The following is a 22,152-nucleotide window of genomic DNA, read 5'->3' as shown; positions in this document are numbered from 1 at the left end:
GCGTGTTTGTGTATGTGCGTTTGTGAGTGTGTATATGTGTGTGTATGAGTGTGTCTATGTGCGTGTTTGTGTATGTGCGTTTGTGAGTGTGTATATGTGTGTGTATGAGTGTGTCTATGTGCGTGTTTGTGTATGTGCGTTTGTGAGTGTGTATATGTGTGTGTATGAGTGTGTCTATGTGCGTGTTTGTGTATGTGCGTTTGTGAGTGTGTATATGTGTGTGTATGAGTGTGTCTATGTGCGTGTTTGTGTATGTGCGTTTGTGAGTGTGTATATGTGTGTGTATGAGTGTGTCTATGTGCGTGTTTGTGTATGTGCGTTTGTGAGTGTGTATATGTGTGTGTATGAGTGTGTCTATGTGCGTGTTTGTGTATGTGCGTTTGTGAGTGTGTATATGTGTGTGTATGAGTGTGTCTATGTGCGTGTTTGTGTATGTGCGTTTGTGAGTGTGTATATGTGTGTGTATGAGTGTGTCTATGTGCGTGTTTGTGTATGTGCGTTTGTGAGTGTGTATATGTGTGTGTATGAGTGTGTCTATGTGCGTTTTTGTGTATGTGCGTTTGTGAGTGTGTATATGTGTGTGTATGAGTGTGTCTATGTGCGTGTTTGTGTATGTGCGTTTGTGAGTGTGTATATGTGTGTGTATGAGTGTGTCTATGTGCGTGTTTGTGTATGTGCGTTTGTGAGTGTGTATATGTGTGTGTATGAGTGTGTCTATGTGCGTGTTTGTGTATGTGCGTTTGTGAGTGTGTATATGTGTGTGTATGAGTGTGTCTATGTGCGTTTTTGTGTATGTGCGTTTGTGAGTGTGTATATGTGTGTGTATGAGTGTGTCTATGTGCGTGTTTGTGTATGTGCGTTTGTGAGTGTGTATATGTGTGTGTATGAGTGTGTCTATGTGCGTGTTTGTGTATGTGCGTTTGTGAGTGTGTATATGTGTGTGTATGAGTGTGTCTATGTGCGTGTTTGTGTATGTGCGTTTGTGTGTGTTTGTATGTCTATGTATGTGCGTGTTTGTGTATGTGTATATGTGTATGTGTATATGGTGTGTGTGTGTGTGTATGTGTGTGTGCGTAATAACACATTAGTGTTCTACATTTGGGTATGGTTCAGTTTTACCATAATCATGCAGAAACATCATATTTAATTCTTTGATTTGTAAAGTCATAGCTTAGGTCAGTGAAAGGTAGAAATCTATCAATAAAATAAGAATATACATTTATGACTGTCACTAGTACTAGCTTAAAGCTATTCTATCTTGTCATGTCTTTTTATCTTCATTAATCACAATCACCTAGATTACGAGTTTTGCACTAAACAGGGTGCGAAACTAACGCCAAAAAAGTTGCGCTATTTCACTCTCCATATCGCTGCCATTACGAGTTACTGAAAAACCTCCTTGTGCGTGCGATATGGTGGCGTTAAGCTCCATAACGCACAAAAGCCAGGGGCTGATTTGGCGTGCTCGTGCATGCTTTACCCTATAGACATCAATGGAAAGAGAGTGTTAGAAAAAAAATCTTCGTAACGCAGCCCCATTGATGTATATAGGGAAAAAAAAGTTACGTTTAAATCTAACACCCTAACATAAACCTCTAGTCTAAACACCCATAATCCGCCGTTCCCAACATCGCAGACACTAATAAAAGCTATCAACCCCTAATCCGCCGCTCCTATTATTAACTATTCTAATAAAATAAAAAAATGCTACCAATTAAAAAATCTAAATGACAAATTTAAAAAAACCTAACAGTACGAAAATAATTAAAAATCTAAAATTTCAAAAAATAATAAACACTAAATTGCGTAAAATAAAAAACACTAAGCTTACAAAAAATAATAAACGAAATTATCAAAAATAATAACAATTACACCTAATCTAATAGCCCTATAAAAATACAAAAGCCCTCCCAAAATAAAAATACCTTCTAGCCTACAATAAATTACCAATAGCCCTTAAAAGGGCCTTTTGTAGGGCATTGCCCTAAGTTAAACAGCTCTTTTACCTGTAAAAAAAATACTAAGTCCCCCCAACAGTAAAACCCACCACCCAATTAACTCCTCAAAAAAAAACCTAACTCTAAAACAAACCTAAGCTACCCATTGCCCCTAAAGTGGGATTTGTGTGGGCATTAGCTCTTTTTCACTTCCCTTAAAAGGGCATTAAGCTCTTTTACAAAAGCCCAAAGCCCTAATATAAATAAACAAAACACCCAAAAAAAATGAAAAAAACAAAACCCTAACACTAACTCTAGAATATTTATTCATGGTTTCTGAAGTCCGGACATCCATCTTCATTCAGGCGGCGACACCTTCATCCATCTTGGGGATGTCTTCTATCTTCATCCCGGTGGCGCGGAGCAATGCTGGAAGCCGATCCCATTCTGCGCAGAGCGTACTCTTCATACGGTCACCGCCGTACACTGAAGTAGAATGCAAGGTAGCCATTTCAAAATAGCGTACCTTGCATTCCTATTGGCTGATTTGATTCTTCAAATTCAAATCAGCCAATAGGATGAGAGCTTCTGAAATCCTATTTGATGTTCAAAACAGCCAATAGGATGAGAGCTACTTAAATCCCATGGGCTGTTCAAATCAACCAATAGGATTTCAGTAGCTCTCATCCTATTGGCTGTTTTGAACAGCCAATAGGATTTCAGAAGCTTTTATCCTATTGGCTGATTTAAATTTGAAGAATCAAATCAACCAATAGGAATGCAAGGTACGCCATTTTGAAGCGACTACCTTGCATCCAACTTCAGTGTACGGCGGTGACCGTAAGAGGAGGCTCCGCACAGGATGTCTTCGCTGTCCAGGATGGCTCTGCACCGCGCCGCCGGGATGAAGATAAAAGAAGACCCCGCGATGGATGAAGGTGTGGTCGTCTGGATGAAGACTTCTTGCCACCTGGATGGAGATGGATGTCCGGACTTCTGGAACCGTGAGTAATTTTTATGGGTTTAGTTTTAGGGTTTTTTTTTTATTTTTTGGGTGTTTTTTTTTTTTTAGATTAGGTTTTTTTGGGCACTTGTAAAAGAGCTGAATGCCCTTTTAAGGGCACTGCCCATACAAATAGGGGCAATGTGTAGCTTAGGATTTTTTAGAGTTAGGTTTTTTTTTTATTTCGGGGGGTCTGTTGGGTGGGGGGTTTACTGTTGGGGGGACTTTGTATTTATTTACAGATAAAAGCTGTTTAACTTAGGGCAATGCCCTACAAAAGGGCTATTAGCAGTTTATTGCAGGCTAGGGGGTGTTTTTATTTTGGGGGGGCTTTTTATTTTTATAGGGCTATTAAATTATGTGTAATTGTTTTTATTTTTAATAATTTACGGTTAGATTACGAGTTTTGCGTTATGAGGGGTGCAGTACTAACTTGCATGTTATTGTTACTGCTCACTTACCTACAGCGCTGGTATTACAGGTTTTCAGAAACCCGGCGTTAAGAGGAAAGAAGTGAGCGTAGAGCAAAATTGTGCTCCATACCGCACTCCAATACCAGCGCTGCTTTAGTCAGCGGTGATCTGGTTGTACGTGCTCATGCACGATTTCCCCATAGACATCAATGGGGAGAGCCGGCTGAGAAAAAGTCTAAAACCTGCAATAAAGCAGCATAAATCTCAGTAACGCAGTCCCATTGATTCCTATGGGGAAACACATTTTATGTTTAAATCTAACACCCTAACATGAACCCCAAGTCTAAACACCCCTAATCTGCCGCCCCCGACATCGCCGACACCTACATTATTCTTATTAACCCCTAAACCGCCACACTCCCGCATCGCAAACACTAGTTAAATATTATTAACCCCTAATCTGCCGCCCCCAACGTCGCCGCCACTATACTATATTAACCCCTAAATCTAACCCTAACCCTAACACCCCCTAACTTAAATATAATTAAATCTAAATCAAACCTACTATTAATAACTAAATAATTCCTATTTAAAACTAAATACTTATCTGTAAAATAAACCCTAAACTAGCTACAATATAACTAATAGTTACATTGTAGCTAGCTTAGGTTTTATTTTGATTTACAGGCAAGTTTGTATTTATTTTAACTAGGTAGAATAGTTACTAAATAGTTATTAACTATTTAATAACTACCTAGCTAAAATAAATACAAATTGACCTGTAAAATAAAAACTAACCTTTCTTACACTAACACCTAACCTAACCCTACAATTAAATAAATTCCCTAAATTAAATACAATTAACTAAATTCAATACAATTAGCTAAATTACAAAAATAAAAACTAACACTAAATTACAGAAAATAAAAAACAAATTACAAGATCTTTAAACTAATTTCACCTAATCTAATAGCCCTATCAAAATAAAAAAGCCCACCCAAAATAAAAAAAACCTAGCCTAAACTAAACTACCAATAGCCCTTAAAAGGGCCTTTTGCGGGGCATTGCCCCAAAGAAATCCGCTCTTTTACCTGTCAAAAAAATACAAACAACGACCCCAACAGTAAAACCCACCACCCACACAACCAACCCCCCAAATAAAACCCTAACTAAAAAAAACTAAGCTCCATTGCCCTGAAAAGGGCATTTGAATGGGCATTGCCCTTAAAACGGCATTTAGCTCTATTGCAGCCCAAAACCCCTAATCTAAAAATAAAACCCACCCAATACACCCTTAAAAATCCTGACACAATCCCTTTCTATTCCATGCATTCAGACACCGACAGGCCAGACCACTACTCATCCACAGGACATTGTTGACACGTTTGCTAAATTTTATCAGATATTATATGATGGCACGAAAGTGCAGCATAACCCAGAGACGAAAGAGGCTTTTAACTCTTTTGTGGATAGGGCAAACTTGCCAGTGATAACTGAAGGAGACAGAACTAATCTTAATGCTGAGATCACAAGAGCTGAGGTGATAGCGGCTATAAAAGACCTTAGGCCTGGTAAGGCCCCGGGACCAGATGGATTCCCGGGGGAGTACTATAAGGCGTTTAGGGAAGTCCTGGTGCCACACTTGATAACGTTTGCAAATCATATTATGGAAGGGAGACCAATACCAGAAGAACTCCTTAGAGCCAAAATTGTGGTAATACCAAAACAGGGGAAAAACCTTAATTTATGTAGCAGCTACAGGCCTATCTCCCTTATCAATCAAGATGTTAAGATCGTGACAAAAATCCTGGCCAACCGACTCAAACATATTCTACCAAGTATTATCCACCAAGTGGGATTCATTAAGGATAGGGAAGCCCCAGACAATATCCGTAGAATGGTATCGATAATAGACTTATTGCGAGACAGAAAAGTGCCTTCTCTGGTCCTATCACTGGATGCGGAGAAGGCATTTGATAGGGTTGATTGGAAATACATGCTGGATCTTTTGTCACACATGGGATTTGAAGGCAATTTCCTGAAGGCGGTTCAAGGGTTATATTCCAGGCCTACAGCATTTGTTCGGGCGATAGGACACCAATCAGAAAACTTCCATATACTTAATGGCACCAGACAAGGCTGCCCGCTCTCACCTCTGATCTTTGCCATATGCATTGAACCATTGGCTGCGTATATACGCAACTGTCCTGATATATTCGGCCTAGAGGTAGGAAGATTCCACCATAAAATCACCCTATTTGCGGACGATGTGTTGCTGACTATTTCCAAACCTCTGCATTCATTACCATATGTATATCAAGCAATACAGCGGTTTTCTCAAATATCGGGATATAAAATTAATATAGATAAATGTGAGGTGTTACCCCTTTCTATTCCTAAGCATACTATCAAATTGATAGAAGCAAACTTTGATTTTAATTGGGCTCCAGATGGGTTGAAATATTTAGGCATAAAGTTAGTGTCACATTCCTCGAAGCTATATGAAGCAAACTATACCCCTTTACTTAAAGCGATTAGATCTGATCTGGGAAAATGGAAGAAAATGGGTTTTTCTTGGTATGGGAGACTATCCGCGATAAAAATTACGATTTTACCTAGAATACTATACTTATTTAGGGTGCTCCCGATCAAGATTAATATTACAGACATTGCTAGTCTTCAGAGAGACATACATAGCTTCCTAAGGGATAATAAGCACCCGAGAATACCTCACACTATCTTAAACAGACATAGACAACTGGGAGGGATAGGGGTCCCCAATCTACTTGATTACTATAGAGCGGCAAGACTGGCCCAGGATTCCCTCTTAAGTAGGAGACAGGAAGTTGTGATATGGCCTCTCTTAGAAGCAGAGATGGTGGGACAGGAGACTCCGGATGGCATCCTTTGGTCTAAAAAACTGATTGATGGGCATCCCAAATACCAAAATAAAACCACATTACTCTCTAGACGACAGTGGCCACCCACACGGAACATGGAAAGAATTCTTCCCTCACACACAAAGATACTGCCCTTGAAATTCATTGTTAATGAAGAATTTAAATATCACATCAGAAAATGGGAAAATAAAGGGTTATATAGGGTAGCCGACATGTACTCCCAGGGCACTTTGCTGACCTTCACTCAGCTCCAACAGAAACTTGAACCTCTTCCATTACCATGGTTCTTATACCTCCAAGTAGTATCAGCTGTACGCACATATATAGATAAAATCCCCGACACACACTAGACAATCTGAGCTTGAACACCTCTGCACAACAACTGCTCGACCTAAGAGGGCAATATCTAGGCTATACATTTCAATCCAGGACTCTAAAAGTGACTCTAAGACAACATTAATGGCAAAATGGGAAGCAGGCATAGATAAAGAGTTAGAACGGGATAAATGGCAAGAGACATTGCACCAAACCTGTAAGGGCCTCATTAGTGCTGATCTAAGAGAAAATGCGCTAAAAACATCTTTCAGATGGTACCTTACCCCAACTAAGACAGCCCATATGGGAAAAGAGAGCTCTAAATTTTGTTACAGAGGGTGCAGAGAGGTAGGTTCATATCTACACATGTGGTGGGGATGCCCCAAAGTATGGCAAGAATTGTCTTCACTATTGGGAGGAGTGTTGGGCGAGCGGATTGATCTCACCCCTGCTCAGGCTCTATTGCATGAACGCATTCCTAGATTGAACAAACACATTAATACGTTTATTAGAATATTGTGCACCACGACGAGAATAGTGATCGCTAAATACTGGAAGATGGAGGTACCGTCGTGGTCAGAGGTGATAGCTAGAATTAAGTTGGTGTACTCAATGTATGAATCTGCTGCACAGATCCAAGATACGGAGGCGCAATTCCAAAAAGTCTGGTTTTATTGGATGCTGGAGGGGGATAATAGTCTGACTTCTGGGGTAGCCGAGGGGGAGGTGGAGTGGAGAGGGGAGAGAGATAGGGTGTAAGGGAAGAGAAGAGGTGGTGAGGAATGGAACTAGTTACTACCTTTGGGAGCAAGATAAGATGAGAAAACAACCCCTTGAAATGTTAAAAACACAAAATACAACGTTTAAATATTAAGGTATAAGTTTGATCCGTGCATTGATTATTGTTTTTCATGTTTACACAGTTTTAGTTTTAAGTTATTGTTAATGAGGCTGGGAATCTTTGAAGATCATGCCTCCTGCATATTACATGTTCCCCAAATAGATAATACATGATGGGTTTGTTAAGAAAATGTTTGAGGGACCATGTGTTTATGTCTAAATAACACACTCTTGCCTGAAAATGTAGTGCAGACTGCACAAAGTGAAAGGGACTAATCTCACTAAAGCAAACCTCAAGTAAAAAAGAGACTTGTTGGAATCAGAAATTCTATTGAAGGACATTCCTCTTTGAAATGTGATTTTTGTTCCCCAAGATCTGATGTTTTCTAATGATTGAAAGTCTGTATTTTCTCTTTTTTTTTTTATGTCATTGCTGGAGGAGTGTGATTAATAAAAATATATTTCAATTAAAAATCCTAACACTAACCCCCGAAGATCCACTTACAGTTTTGAAGAGCCATCCTCAACGAAGCCCGCAGAAGTGGTCCTCCAGACGGGCAGAAGTCTTCACCCAGACGGCATCTTTTGTCTTCATCCTTCCTATGCGGAGCGGCTCCATCTTCCAGACATCCGGCGCAGAGCATACTCTTCAATCGACGGCTTCTTCTACAATGAAGGTTCCTTTAAATGACGTCATCCAAGATGGTGTCCCTTAGATTCCAATTGGCTGATAGAATTCTATCAGCCTATCAGAATTAAGGTTGAAAAAAGGATTGAACTTCAATTCTATTGGCTGATCCAATCAGCCAATAGGATTGAGCTCGCATTCTATTGGCTGTTCCAATCAGCCAATAGAATGCAAGCTCAATCCTATTGGCTGATTGCATTAGCCAATAGTATTTTTTCAACCTTAATTCCGATTGGCTGATAGAATTCTATCAGCCAATCGGAATCTAAGGGACGCCATCTTGGATGACATCATTTAAAGGAACATTCATTGTAGAAGAAGCCGTCGATTGAAGAGGATGCTCCGCGCTGGATGTCTTGAAGATGGAGCCGCTCCGCGTCGGAGGATGAAGATAGAAGATGCTGTCTGGGTGAAGACTTCTGCCCGTCTGGAGGACCACTTCTTCCGGCTTCGTTGAGGACATCTTGCCGCTTGGATGAAGACTTCTCCCGGCTTCGTTGAGGATGGATGTTGGCTCTTCAAAACTGTAAGTGGATCTTCGGGGGTTAGTGTTAGGTTTTTTAAAGGGTGTATTGGGTGGGTTTTATTTTTAGATTAGGGGTTTAGGCTTCAATAGAGCTAAATGCCCTTTTAAGGGCAATGCCCATCCAAATGCCCTTTTTTAGGGCAATGGGGAGCTTAGGATTTTTTAGTTAGGGTTTTATTTGGGGGGTTGGTTGTGTGGGTGGTGGGCGTGGTTGTTTGTATTTGCTGTTGGGGTGGTTGTTTGTATTTTTTTGACAGGTAAAAGAGCTGATTTCTTTGGGGCAATGCCCCGCAAAAGGCCCTTTTAAGGGCTATTGGTAGTTTAGTTTAGACTAAGGTTTTTTTTTATTTTGATAGGGCTATTAGATTAGGTGTAATTAGTTTAAAGATCTTGTAATTTGTTTTTTATTTTCTGTAATTTAGTTTTTTTTGTAATTTAGCTAATTGTATTGAATTTAGTTAATTGTATTTAATTTAGGGAGTTTATTTAACCTCTTAAGGACATATGACAGAATTTTTCCGTCATAAAACAATTGAGCAAACTGAAAGCTGTGTCCTTAAAGGGTTAATTGTAGGGTTAGGTTAGGTGTTAGTGTAAGACAGGTTAGGTATTATTTTACAGGTCAATTTGTATTTATTTTAGCTAGGTAGTTATGAAATAGTTAATAACTATTTAGTAACTACTCTACCTAGTTAAAATAAATACAAACTTGCCTGTAAAATACAAATAAAACCTAAGCTAGCTACAATGTAACTATTAGTTATATTGTAGCTAGCTTATGGTTTATTTTATAGGTAGGTATTTAGTTTTAAAAAGGAATTATTTAGGTAATGATAGTAATTTTTATTTATGTTTATTTTAATTATATTTAATTTAGGGGGTGTTAGGGTTAGACTTAGATTTAGGGGTTAATAAATTTAGTATAGTGGCGGCGACGTTGGGGGCGGCAGATTAGTGTTAATAATTGTAGGTAGGTGGCGGCGATGTTAGGGGCGGCAGATTAGTGGTTAATAATATTTAACTAGTATTTGCGAGGCGGGAGTGAGGCAGTTTAGGGGTTAATATGTTTATTCTAGTGGTGGCAATGTCCGTAGTGGCAGATTAGGGGTTAATAATTGTATTTTAGTGTTTGAGATGCGGGAAGGCCTTGGTTTAGGGGTTAATAGGTAGTTTATGGGTTTTAGTGTACTTTTTAGCACTTTAGTTATGAGTTTTATGCTACAGCTTTGTAGTGTAAAACTCATAACTACTGACTTTAGAATGCGGTAGAAATCTTGACGGGATAGGGTGTACCGCTCACTTTTTGGCCTCCCAGGACAAGCTTGTAATACCGGCGCTATGGAAGTCCCATTGAAAAAACACTATACGCAATTTGCATAAGTTGATTTGCGGTAAGGCCAAAAAAGTGTGCGGTGCTCCTAAATCTGCGAGACTCGTAATAGCAGCGGTAGTAAAGAAGCAGCGTTATGAGGCTTAACGCTGCTTTTTTACTCATAACGCAAGACTCGTAATCTAGCTATTTGTTTATTATTTTTTGTAATCTTGGTGTTTTTAATTTTTCGTAATTTAATGTTTATTATTTTTTGTAATTTTAGATATTTAATTTTTTTTTGTAGTGTTAGGTTTTTTTAAATTTGTATTTTAGATTTTTTAATTGGTAGTTTTTTTTAAATTTGATTAGAAAAGTTATGTTAGGTTATTTCCTTCTTAACATAAGGAGAGTCCACGGCATCATTCCTTACTGTTGGGAAATACTGAACCTGTCCACCAGGAGGAGGCAAAGACACCCCAGCCAAAGGCTTAAATACCTCTCCCACTTCCCCCATCCCCCAGTCATTCTTTGCCTTTCGTCACAGGAGGATGGCAGAGAAGTATGATTCGGAGTAGTTCCTTAAGAAGGGTATTTGCCCTTCGATATGGGACTGGAGTTTTAAGTAGTCTTGTCAGCCTCTCAGTGAGAGCATTGACTAAAGTTAGAGTCTGAAGATGCAGGGAGAATCTTTCTGCGAAACCATCCAGACTGCTTGCTAATAGCTCCTAAGCAATCAGTGTTGACGAGTTTCACTGCCTGCATGTTTTCTCACTCAAGTCCATGTCAGGAGCGATGCTACAAGACTGTCACACTTGAGAGGCTGTATTTCTGTTCCACAGCATGGATTCTGGTAAGATTGTTTAAATGTTTTACATATGTTGAAAACGCTAGAAGACAGGGTCACAGTGTGGCTCCTTTTATCTTAATATAACCATGGGTTAATATGTCCTTAGGGGGATTATTGAACAGTGGGGATTAATCAAATGTGATGCTTTAATTTGATGCTGCTTTATGTGTGAGATTTATTGGGTTCATACACGGTTTGTTATATGGCTGGAACGCACAGGTTTTTACTTTTACTTTGAACGCTGCGCAGCTTGTTGCTTGGCACGCTTTTTCTCATAGCAGGGGTGGTCCTGCCTTGTGCACCATGTGACCGGGAGTGGTCTTACTTTCATTTCCTCTTTCCTGATCGAGCTTGGGGTCGAGAGAAGACGTTTTTTTCTCTGTGTTGTCTGGGTCTAGGAAATGGTGAGTGCCCCAGCCATTGGGAGTATAAAGTTGCAGTTTTTGAGAAATAAAAAAAAATTGTTTTATTTTCTGTGTCCTACTGTCATTAGCTTAAATTATGGAGGATTCTGAGATATACTAGAAGGTACTTCCTTAATTCCAAATAGTAATACCTGTTTATATTGGGAGGAGGCCTTGATATGCCCACCCTCTCAACTATGTTCCACATGCCTTGAACTTGTTATTAGGTCTAAGAAGGTTAACCCCTTTAGTACCACTCGCCGTCTCATGAGGTGCATACCCATCAGTCATCTCCTTCTACACATGCAGCTTCCCATAGCATGCCTGACCCTCCATCAGTGAGCTTTTTACCATCAGATTTTACCGCGCAGTTAAAAACGGCGGTGTCTGAGGCCCACAGTGCTTTACCTCACCCTGCGAAAGGTTACACATAGCTCTCCTGCCCAGGGGTCATCATGTGCTTTATTGGATTTATTTGTTCTGACTCGCTTATCTGAGGATGAGTCACGCTCTGAGGCTTCAGAGGGTGAATTTTCTGGGTCCAAGTTTGCTGCCTCTAAGCCTCCTGCTGCAGAGGAACCAGCTATTAGATTTAAGATTGAACACTTTTGTTTTCTTCTAAAAGAGGTCCTGTCTACATTACAGGTTCCAGAGGCCAAGCTGCCTGATGAACCTTTGATTCCTAAATTAGACAGAGTGTAAGAGGACAGGGTAGTGCCGTTAACGTTCCTGTACCTATAAAGATGGCGAACAGTATTAAAAATGAATGGGACAGAATTGGATCTTCTTTTTCCCCTTCATCTTCCTTTAAGAAATTATTCTTGGTTCCGGATTCTCAATTGGAATTGTGGGGTTCCATCCCTAAGGTGGATGGTGCTATCTCTACACTTGCCAAGCATACTACTGTCCTGCTTGAGGATAGTTTGTCGTTCAGAGAGCCGATGGATAAGAAGATAGAAACTTATCCAAGAAAGATGTTCCAACATGATGTTCCAACATATGGGATACTTGTTTCAACCGGCAGCGGCTGTTGCCTCGGTTGCTGGAGCAGCTACCTACTGGTGTGACTCCTGGGGCGCGATCCGATAAAGATCGTAGTTTGCGGCGCAAGCGAGGGAACCCCCACCGCCCGTAGTTTCAGCTCGCAACTCGAGCTATCCTATATACGGCGCCGTCAGATGCTAAAGTGCTGTAAGTCGGATAAACCAGCGATGTCCAGAAATCTGCGTAAGTACAAATTTCTGGAGTCGCCTGTGACTTACGGCACTTTAGAAACTGCTGGCGCCTACAAAACCTGACTAAGTTATGAAATCACCCATACTGTCTAACACGCCTCCCAAACATAGCCCGACATGTCTAACCCTCTATCCGCTATCCCTCCTCACTATCCTAACAATAAAAAATGTATTAACCCCTAAACCGCCGCTCCCGGACCCCGCCGCCACCTAATAAAGTTATTAACCCCTAAACCGCCGCTCCCTTACCCCGCCGCCACCTACATTAACTACCCCCTAATCTGAGCTCCTACCCCGCCGCCAGCTACATTACATACACCCTAATGTGAGCCCCTTACACCGCCGCCAGCTATATTAAAATTATTAACCCCTAATCTAATCCCCCTACCCCGCCGCCAGCTATATTAAAATTATTAACCCCTAATTTAATCCCCCTACCCTGCCGCCAGCTATATTAATTACATTAACCCCTAATTTAATCCACCTATACCGCCGCCAGCTATATTAAATTAATTAACCCCTAATCTAATCCCCCTATACCGCAGCCAGCTATATTAAATACATTAACCCCTAATCTAATCCCCCTAAAGTAATTACCTCTATTACCAGCCCTTAAAAAGGCCTTTTGCGTGACATTGCCCCAAAGTAACAGCTCTATTGCCAGCCCTTAAAAGGGCTTTTTGCGGGGCATTTCCCCAAAGAAATCAGCTCTTTTGCATCTAATCTAAATCACCCTACACCGCCGCCACCTATAATAAATGTATTAACCCCTAATCTAATCCCCCTTCACCGCCGCCACCTATATTAAATAGATTAACCCCTTATCTAATCCCCCTACACCGCCGCCAGCTATAGTAACTATATTAACCCTAATTATATTAGGGTTAATATAGTTAATATCGTTATTATATTATATATATATATATTAAGTATAATAACCCTATCTAACTCTAACATCCCTAACTAAATTCTTATTAAAATAAATCTAATTAATATTAATATTATTAATTAAAATATTCCTATTTAAATCTAAATACTTACCTATAAAATAAAACCTAAGATAGCTACAATGTAATTATTAACTATTTTAGGGTAAATATTTATTTTTCACAGTAACTTGGTATTTATTTTAACTAGGTACAATAGCTATTAAATAGTTAATAACTATTTAATAGCTACCTAGTTAAAATAATTACTAATTTACCTGTAAAATAAATCCTAACCTAAGTTACAAATACACCTACACTATCAATAAATTAAATAAACTACAAATATCTAAACTAAAATACAATTAAATAAACTAAACTAAATTAGAAAAAAAAACAAACACTAAATTACAAAAAATAAAAAAAGATTACAAGATTTTTAAGCTAATTACACCTATTCTAAGCCCCCTAATAAAATAATAAAGCCCCCCAAAATAAAAAAAATTCCCTACCCTATTCTAAATTAAAAAAGTTAACAGCTCTATTACCTTACCAGCCCTTAAAATGGCCTTTTGCAGGGCATGCCCCAAAGAATTCAGCTCTTTTGCCTGTAAAAAAAACACAATACCACCCCCCAACATTACAACCCACCACCCACATACCCCTACTCTAAACCCACCCAAACCCCCCTTAAAAAAACCTAACACTAAGCCCCAGAAGATCTCCCTACCTTGTCTTCACCCAGCCGGGCAGAACTCTTCATCCGATCCGGGCGATGTCTTCAATCAAGCGGCAGAGAAGAAGTCTTCCATCCGACGATGTCTTCATCCAAGCGGCAAAGAAGAATTCTTCCATCCGGCGATGGCTTCAATCAAGCGGCAGAGAAGAAGTCTTCCATCCGACGATGTCTTCATCCAAGCGGCAAAGAAGAATTCTTCCATCCGGCGATGTCTTCAATCAAGCGGCAGAGAAGAAGTCTTCCATCCGGGCGATGTCTTCAGTCAAGCGGCAAAGAAGAGGTTCTCCATCGGGGTGAAGTTTTCTTCCAAGTGGCATCTTCAATCTTCTTTCTTCGCTCCTCCAACGCGGAACATCCATCCGGCACGACAACTTCCCGACGAATGAGGTTCCTTTAAATGACGTCATCCAAGATAGAATCCTATCAGCCAATCGGAATTTGACGGACGCCATCAGCCAATCGGAATTAAGGTAGAAAAATCTGATTGGCTGATTGAATCAGCCAATCAGATTCAAGATCAATCCAATTGGCTGATTGGTTCAGCCAATCGGATTGAACTTGAATCTGATTGGTAGATAGACATTGCCCATGCGTTAGGTGTTAGGTTTTATTTAGCAGTGCGCGGTTGACAAGTAGATAGACATTGCGCATGCGTTAGGTGTTAGGTTTTATTTAGCAGCTAGTTTAGGGAGTTACGGAGCTCCAATAGACAGCGTAAGGCTTACTACGGCTGCATTTTGTGGCGAGGTGAACATGGAGTAAGATTTCTCCATTTTCGCCACGTTAAGTCCTTACGCTGTATATTGGATACCAAACTGCGCGGGTATACCTGCCTATGGCCCAAAAAACTATGGGCGAAGGCAGAAATATACGAGCGTAACTTCTAGTTTACGCCGTATATAGGATACCAAACCAGCGCAAATTTTGGCGTTGCCGGCTTCTGCGAGCGACGCTGCATATCGGTTTGAGACCCTTATCAGAATTGATTGAGGTGGAGAGTCTCCTCAACGTTATCTAGCAAAGAATTAGAGCATTGGGAATTGCTAATTATTTTATCTGTGAAGCAAACATGCAGATTATTTGCCTAAATGCTAAGGTGTCAGGTTTTGCAGTTCAGACCGGTCGGGCACTCTGGCTGGAGTGCTAGTCTGTGGACATGACTTCTAAGTCCAGACTTCTCTCCCTCCCTTTTAAGTGAAAGATTTTATTTGGTCCAGGCCTGGAGTCCATTATCTCCACAGTAACAGGGGGCAAGGATGCCTTCCTACCACAGGATAAAAAGAACAAGTCTAAGGGACAAAGTTCTAATTTTCGTCCCTTTTGTTCTGATAAATCTCAACAACAGCAGCCCTCTGCCAAGCCCGAGCAAACCAAGAGAACTTGGAAGTCCTGGAATAAATCCAAGCAGAGCAAGAAGCCCACCAAAGGTGCGGCCTCCGATCCGGCACTGGACCGTGTAGGGGGCAGACTGTTGCTCTTTTCAGACACTTGGTTCAGGGACGTGCAAGATCCATGGGTCTTGGAGGTCATGGTTCAGGGATGGAAAATCAAAAAAGGAAAGAGAACAGTACACCTGTTTGAGGCACGGAGTAAGATTTGCCAAATCTTGTTAATCCAAATAGTCATACATCCAAAGCACTCCAGCCACTAGAAGAAATCTTTGTTTAAAAGACCTTTATTTTCATTAGTTGGGTCCAAAAGTTTACAGCAACAACATTTCGAATCTACAATAGGCTCTTAGTCATGTACACTGATTGCATACAGGTTTGTACCTTTTATACCCTCACCTGGATAATACAGAGTTCAAGGTTACATTATAGTGACATCTGCTGGGATCATATTGGTATTGCATCTTTCAACTTCAATTAACCCTTAATGTACCAAACTCTAAAAAGTTAAAAACATAGATAAAGTAAAACCATTATATACAAAAAAATTTTTTTTTAAAAGAAACCAGAATATAACACAACAGATATTTATCATTTTACAAAAATAGATTCCAATCAAAGTCTTTATTAAGACCCTTGGGTATCAGAGTGTCCAATTTATGTATCCAGTACATCTCCCTTATTTTTAGAAGGTGTTCCCTGTCAACTCCTTTCCTGGGGACAGCCACTTGTTCGATAGCCTGTTTCCTCTCACTTCCTCTCCAGGGGACATAACATCAGCCAGCTTCGGTTTCAGGTTATCGAACAAGTGGCTGTCCCCAGGAGATTAAAAATAAGGGAGATTTATTGGATAAATAAAGCTGGTTACTCGTCGCATCTATCATAAGGTGTGGAGAACCTACTTATTTTGGTGTGAAGAGCGTGGTTTTTCCTGGCATAAAGTTAAGGTTGCCAGGATGGACTGGAGAAGGGCCTTTCTGCCAGTTCCCTGAGGGGACAGATTTCAGCCCTATCTGTTTTACTACGCAAGAGACTCTCAGAGCTTCCAGATGTACAGTCCTTTGTTAAGGCTCTGATTAGGATCAGACCTGTGTTTAGATCTAATGCTCCTCCTTGGAGTCTAAATCTAAATTTTTAGATTTCTCCTTGTAGTCTAAAAAGTGTTGCAATGGGCTCCGTTTGAGCCTATGCATGAGATTGACATTAAATTATTGTCCTGGAAGGTTCTTTTTCTACTGGCTATTGCTTCTGCGCACAGAGTATCTGAGATTGCCGTCTTGCAATGTGAGCCTCCTTATCTGGTGTTCCATTCTGATAAGGCTGTCCTATGTACTAAGTTAGGTTTTCTTCCTAAGGTCGTGTCAAACTGCAACACCAATCAAGAGACTGTGGTTCCTTCCTTGTGTCCAAATCCTTCTTCTACGAAGTAATGTTTGCTTCATAATTTGGACGTGGTTCACGCTTGAAGTTCTACATTCAGGCTACTAAGGATTTTAGACAAACTTCGTCCTTGTTTGTTGTCTATTGCGGGAAGCATAAGGGACAGAAGGTCTCTTCGACTTCCTTATCTTTTTGGTTAAGGAGTATTATCCGCCTTGCTTATGAGACAGCAGGACATAAACCTCCTCAGAGGATTACAGCTCATTCTACTAGAGCAGTGACTTCCTCTTGGGCCTTTAAGAATGATGCTTCTATGGATCAGATTTTTTGATTTTTTGCTTTGTGAGAAAGGTTTGGAAGGCTGTGGTGCCCTCAGATTAGGGTCCGCCTCTCTTTTGTCCCTCCCATTATCATTCAGTGTCCTCTAGAGCTTGGGTATAAGTTTCCCAAAAGTAAGGAATGATGCAGTAGACTCTCCTTATATTAAGAAGGAAAACATAAATTATGCTTACCAGATAATTTAATTTCCTTCTGTATAAGGAGAGTCCACGGCCCCCACCCATGTTCTCCTATGGGCGGCCCTCTAAATTATATTTTTCTTCTGGCACCATTTATACCCTGATATTTTTCTTATTGTTCCTTGTTCCCTCGGCAGAATGACTGGGGGATAGGGGAAGTGGGAGAGGTATTTAAGCCTTTGGCTGGGGTGTCTTTGCCTCCTCCTGGTGGCCAGGTTCAGTATTTCCCAACAGTAAGGAATGATGCCATGGACTCTCCTTATACAGAAGGAAATTAAATGATCTGATAAGCATAATTTATGTTTTTATAGTTTAAATTTAGGAATTTTTCTATTTCACAGGTAAGTTTTTATTTATTTTAAGAAAGGTATATTGTAATTTTAATTTAAAGTTAGGGGGTGTTAGGTTTAGGGGTTAATAGTTTAATTTAGTGTTTTGCTATGTGGGGGCAGTGGTTTAGGGGTTAATAGGCTTAGTTTAGTAGTTATGATGTGGGGGGCTGTTGGTTTAGGGGTTAATACTTTATTATAGTGTTGGCGATGTGGAGGGCCAGCGGTTTAGGGGTTAATAGGTTTATTTAGCTGTCGGGGAGCAGAAGATTAGGGGTTAATAACTTTTATTAGTGTCGGCGAGGCCGGGGAGCGGCAGTTTAGGGGTTAATATATTTAAATAGTGTACCACAACACTTGTAATATAGCCGAATATTTTTTAGTAAACAGTAGGGTTGCAACTAACGATTATTTTCATAATCAATTAATCGGCCGATTATTTTTTCGATTAATTGGATTAAAAAAATCATTAGCATTTTTTCCTATATTTAAAATAAAATCCACAAACTGAGTGTTACAAATATAAATTTCAGACTAAAACTTTTCTTTAACACAATTGTTTGTCCAATTTTTAAGCAGCAGAACACATTTTTATAATTGAGCAAAACAAAACCACTATGTTTGAAAAGAGGTAGAACTAGAAAGAAGCATCACCATTTATAACATTCTCTTATTCACTCTTCCAGAAATTTTGCATTAAAATACAAAAATGTCAACATGACCACATGCTCCTGGCTGAGGCTGGCTCTCTTTTTTGCAAGCTGTTTTGCCTGCAACAGAGAAGAGGCACTCAGATGGTGTTGAGGTGTCTGAGATGCATAAGTAGGATTTTGTCAATGTTGGATATTTATCTTTGTTAGTTTTCCACCAATGCAAAAGGTTTTCCTCTTGTCAGGGTTTTCCCTGTTGTGTTTGCCATGTGCTGCTGGCAGCCATTTTACTCACCTCTCTTCCTGACTATGGTGCATTGTGGGGGATGCTGCTCACTTCCTGCACTTCCTTTTATGGCCAGACTGGTGTGCATCATCTATGTGAGACAGGATGCAGTCTCAGAATTGTGATGTCATCACTTATTATTTAAAGGGCCTCTGTTCAGTATGCTTTGCCTTTGCGTTGTCTCAGACCTGTTTGTGAGAGTTCCTGTGTATTACCTGGCTGTCTGACGTCCTTCCTGGTTACTGATCCCTGGCTTGTTCCTGACTCTGCTGTTTTCCTTGTTCCTGATTCCGGCTCGTCTGACTATTCGCTTTGGCTCCTGACTCGGCTCGTCTGACTACCAGCTCTGGTTTTGACTCCTGGCTTGTTATTTGACTTGTGGAATTTTTATTATTTTTTGCTATTAATAAAAGTGTGATTATTTTTGCACTTCTTGTCTCAGTCTGATTCCTGGCACCCTGACATTACGCAAAGGCCATGAATCCTGATGGTGCTAATAATCCACCTTTACCTGCCATCATTTCCAGGATGGATGAACTTGCACTAGCCCTGCAAACCCTGCTGACTCGCACTGCACGTTTGGACCAAAGTGTTCCACAAGTTATGGCTGCTCCTGTTTCCGCTGCTGCACCTATGCCTACCAGGAGCATGTCCAGTTCTGCACCTCTACCTCAGCGATATGGAAGCAATCCTATTCAGTGCAGAGGGTTTTTGAACCAGGTGGGCATTTACTTTGAGATGTTACCGCAAGCTTTTCCCTCTGACAGAGCTAAGGTGGGATTTCTCATCTCGTTACTCTCTGACACAGCTCTTGCCTGGGCTAATCCCTTGTGGGAGACTAATAAACCTGTGATTTCAAATTACCCTGAATTTGTGGCCTCCTTTCGAAGGGTATTTAATGTTCCGGCTCGCTCCTCCTCTGCTGCTAAATGACTCATGTCGATTCAGCAAGGTACAAGATCTGTTACTCAGTATGCTATTGAGTTCTGTACGCTTGCCGCAGAGGTAGGTTGTAACAATGAAGCCCTTGTTGCCGCCTTCTTTCATGGGCTCTCTGATGAGATTAAAGATGAAGTTGCTGCCAGAGATTTACCAGAGGATCTCAAGGCATTGGTGTCTTTTTTGATCCTAATTGACATCAGACTCAGAGAAAGGCCCTCTTTCAAGGAACGCTTGCGGAAGCCTACTGTTCCATTGTCTCCTACGTGTTTGTTCCCACCCATGCCTCCCTCTCCTCTCATGCCTCCTGGTCCCGAGTCACCAGGTACTGCTGAGCCGATGCAGCTGGGATTCACGCATCTCTCCGCGGCGGAGAGGGCCTTTAGGAGTAGGAAGGGGCTCTGCCTCTATTGTGGGTTACTGGGTCACCTTTTGAAGTCTTGTCCTACATGGCCGGGAAACGATCACACCTAAAGTCCTGTCGGGGGCAGATCTTGGGTGGTTTATCCTCGTCCCCGGAACTGCTTAAGGAGAAACCTTTGGTCACGGTTGTCCTTTCCTGGGTGGACTCCTCCATAGTCACTCAGGTTCTTGTTGACTCCGGTGCTGCGGGCTATTTAATTGACAGTGCTTTTGTATCAAAGCACTCCATTCCTGTTTTGCCTCGGTCCGTACCGCTTGCTATTGATGCCATTGATGGCAGGCCCCTTCAGCCCGCACTCGTCACTCACGAAACTGCTTCATTGTCCATGGCTGTTGGGGCTCTCCATTTTGAAACCATCCAGTTCCAGGTGATAAACTCTCCGCATTTTCCGGTTGTTCTGGGTTATCCCTGGCTCCAAAAGCACAATCCCAGTCTCGACTGGCGCAGGTCCGAAATTTTGTTGTTGTCCCCGCAATGTATTTCCACTTGTCTTCGGAAACCAGTTAAAGTCTTGTGCACTTCTTTGGTATCTCAATTGCCAGACGAGTACCGAGAATTCCTAGATGTGTTTGACAAGGTGCGTGCCGGTAAGTTGCCTCCTCACCGGTCTTACGATTGTGCCATAGACCTGCAACCCGGAGCCATTCCTCCTCGGGGCCAGGTGTACCCTCTGTCTGTTGCAGAGAATTGTGCTATGGAGGAGTATGTTGCCGATGCTCTGTCGCGGGGGATCATCCACAAATCCTGCTCTCCTGCAGGGGCTGGCTTCTTCTTTGTGAAGAAAAAGGGTGGTGAGTTAAGACCATGTATCGATTATAGGGGTCTAAATCGTCTTACCATTAAGAATGCTTACCCTATTCCGCTTATTACGGAACTCTTTGACCGCCTCAAGGGAGCTACGGTCTTTACCAAATTTGATTTGAGAGGAGCGTACAATCTCGTTAGGATAACACCAGGAGCGGGCATTATGAGTATCTTGTAATGCACTTTGGCCTATGTAATGCTCCTGCTGTTTTTCAGGAATTTATTAATGATGTCCTACGAGATATGTTGCAACAGTGTGTTGTGGTGTACTTAGACGACATCCTCATACACTCACCCACACTTGAGGCTCATTGTTCTGATGTTACACGGGTTCTTCAGAGATTACATGAGAACGGCCTGTTTTGTAAACTCGAGAAATGTGAGTTCCATCAGACTCAAGTAACCTTCCTAGGTTATGTTATCTCCGTTGCAGGGTTCTCCATGGATCATGACAAGTTATCTGCAGTTCTGCAGTGGCCTCTTCCAGTTGGTCTTCGGTCTATTCAACGTTTTTTGGGGTTCGCCAATTACTATAGAAAGTTTTTTATAGAAACTTTTCTTCCTTGGTAAAACCTATCACAGACATGACCCGTAAAGAGAATAATCCACTCCATTGGTCACCTACTTCCATTAAGGCTTTTGATAGTCTTAAAACTGCCTTTGCTGCCGCTCCAGTTCTGGCTCATCCTAACCCTGTCCTGCCTTTCGTTCTTGAGACTGGAGTAGGTGCCCTCTTGTCTCAACGTCCCACGCCTGACTGTTCCTTGCATCCATGTGGTTTCTTCTCTAAGAAATTGTCTCCAGCGGAGTGCAATTATGAAATTGGCGACAGGAGTGCAATTATGAAATTGGCGACAGGAAATTACTGGCCATAATTTTGGCACTTAAGGAATGGAGGCATCTTCTCGAGGGTACTAGCGTGCCAGTGCTCATTCTTACTGACCACAAGAATTTAACTTATCTATCTGAAGCAAAACGTTTGTCGCCCGACAGGCCAGATGGGCACTATATTTGTCTCAGTTTAATTATGTGGTCTCCTACATGCCTGGTAGTAAGAATGTTAGGGCTGATGCCCTCTCTCGACAATTTTCGCCTCTGTCCAAGGAGGATTCTGTGCCTACTCCTGTTATACCTCCTGACCATATTTTGTCTACCATACGTGCTAATTTGACTTCTCCCTTGGGGGAGGAGATCCTGGCTGCACAAACCAATGCACCTCCTGAGAAACCTTGTGGTAAGTGTTTTGTTCCTGAGAATCTTCGACCTTAACTTTTGCACACTTACCACTATCCTAAAGCCGCAGGTCACCCAGGCAAGAACCAAATGATTTGGTCTGTCACTCGATAATT

The 22,152-nt window shown here is 41.2% G+C and overlaps 1 protein-coding gene across 2 annotated transcripts in view; it reads left to right on the top strand.

Moving 5' to 3' along the window:
- The window catches only part of IFIH1 (interferon induced with helicase C domain 1), a 166,127-nt gene that overhangs the window by 84,925 nt on the left and 59,050 nt on the right, over positions 1-22,152 (top strand). The gene's annotated exons all lie outside the window — the stretch shown is intronic.

Source organism: Bombina bombina, chromosome 1 (genome assembly GCF_027579735.1).
Source record: "Bombina bombina isolate aBomBom1 chromosome 1, aBomBom1.pri, whole genome shotgun sequence".
Lineage (NCBI taxonomy): Eukaryota > Metazoa > Chordata > Amphibia > Anura > Bombinatoridae > Bombina > Bombina bombina.
Note: the sequence above shows the minus strand (reverse complement) of the source record. Positions and strands in the feature narration are given on the sequence as shown.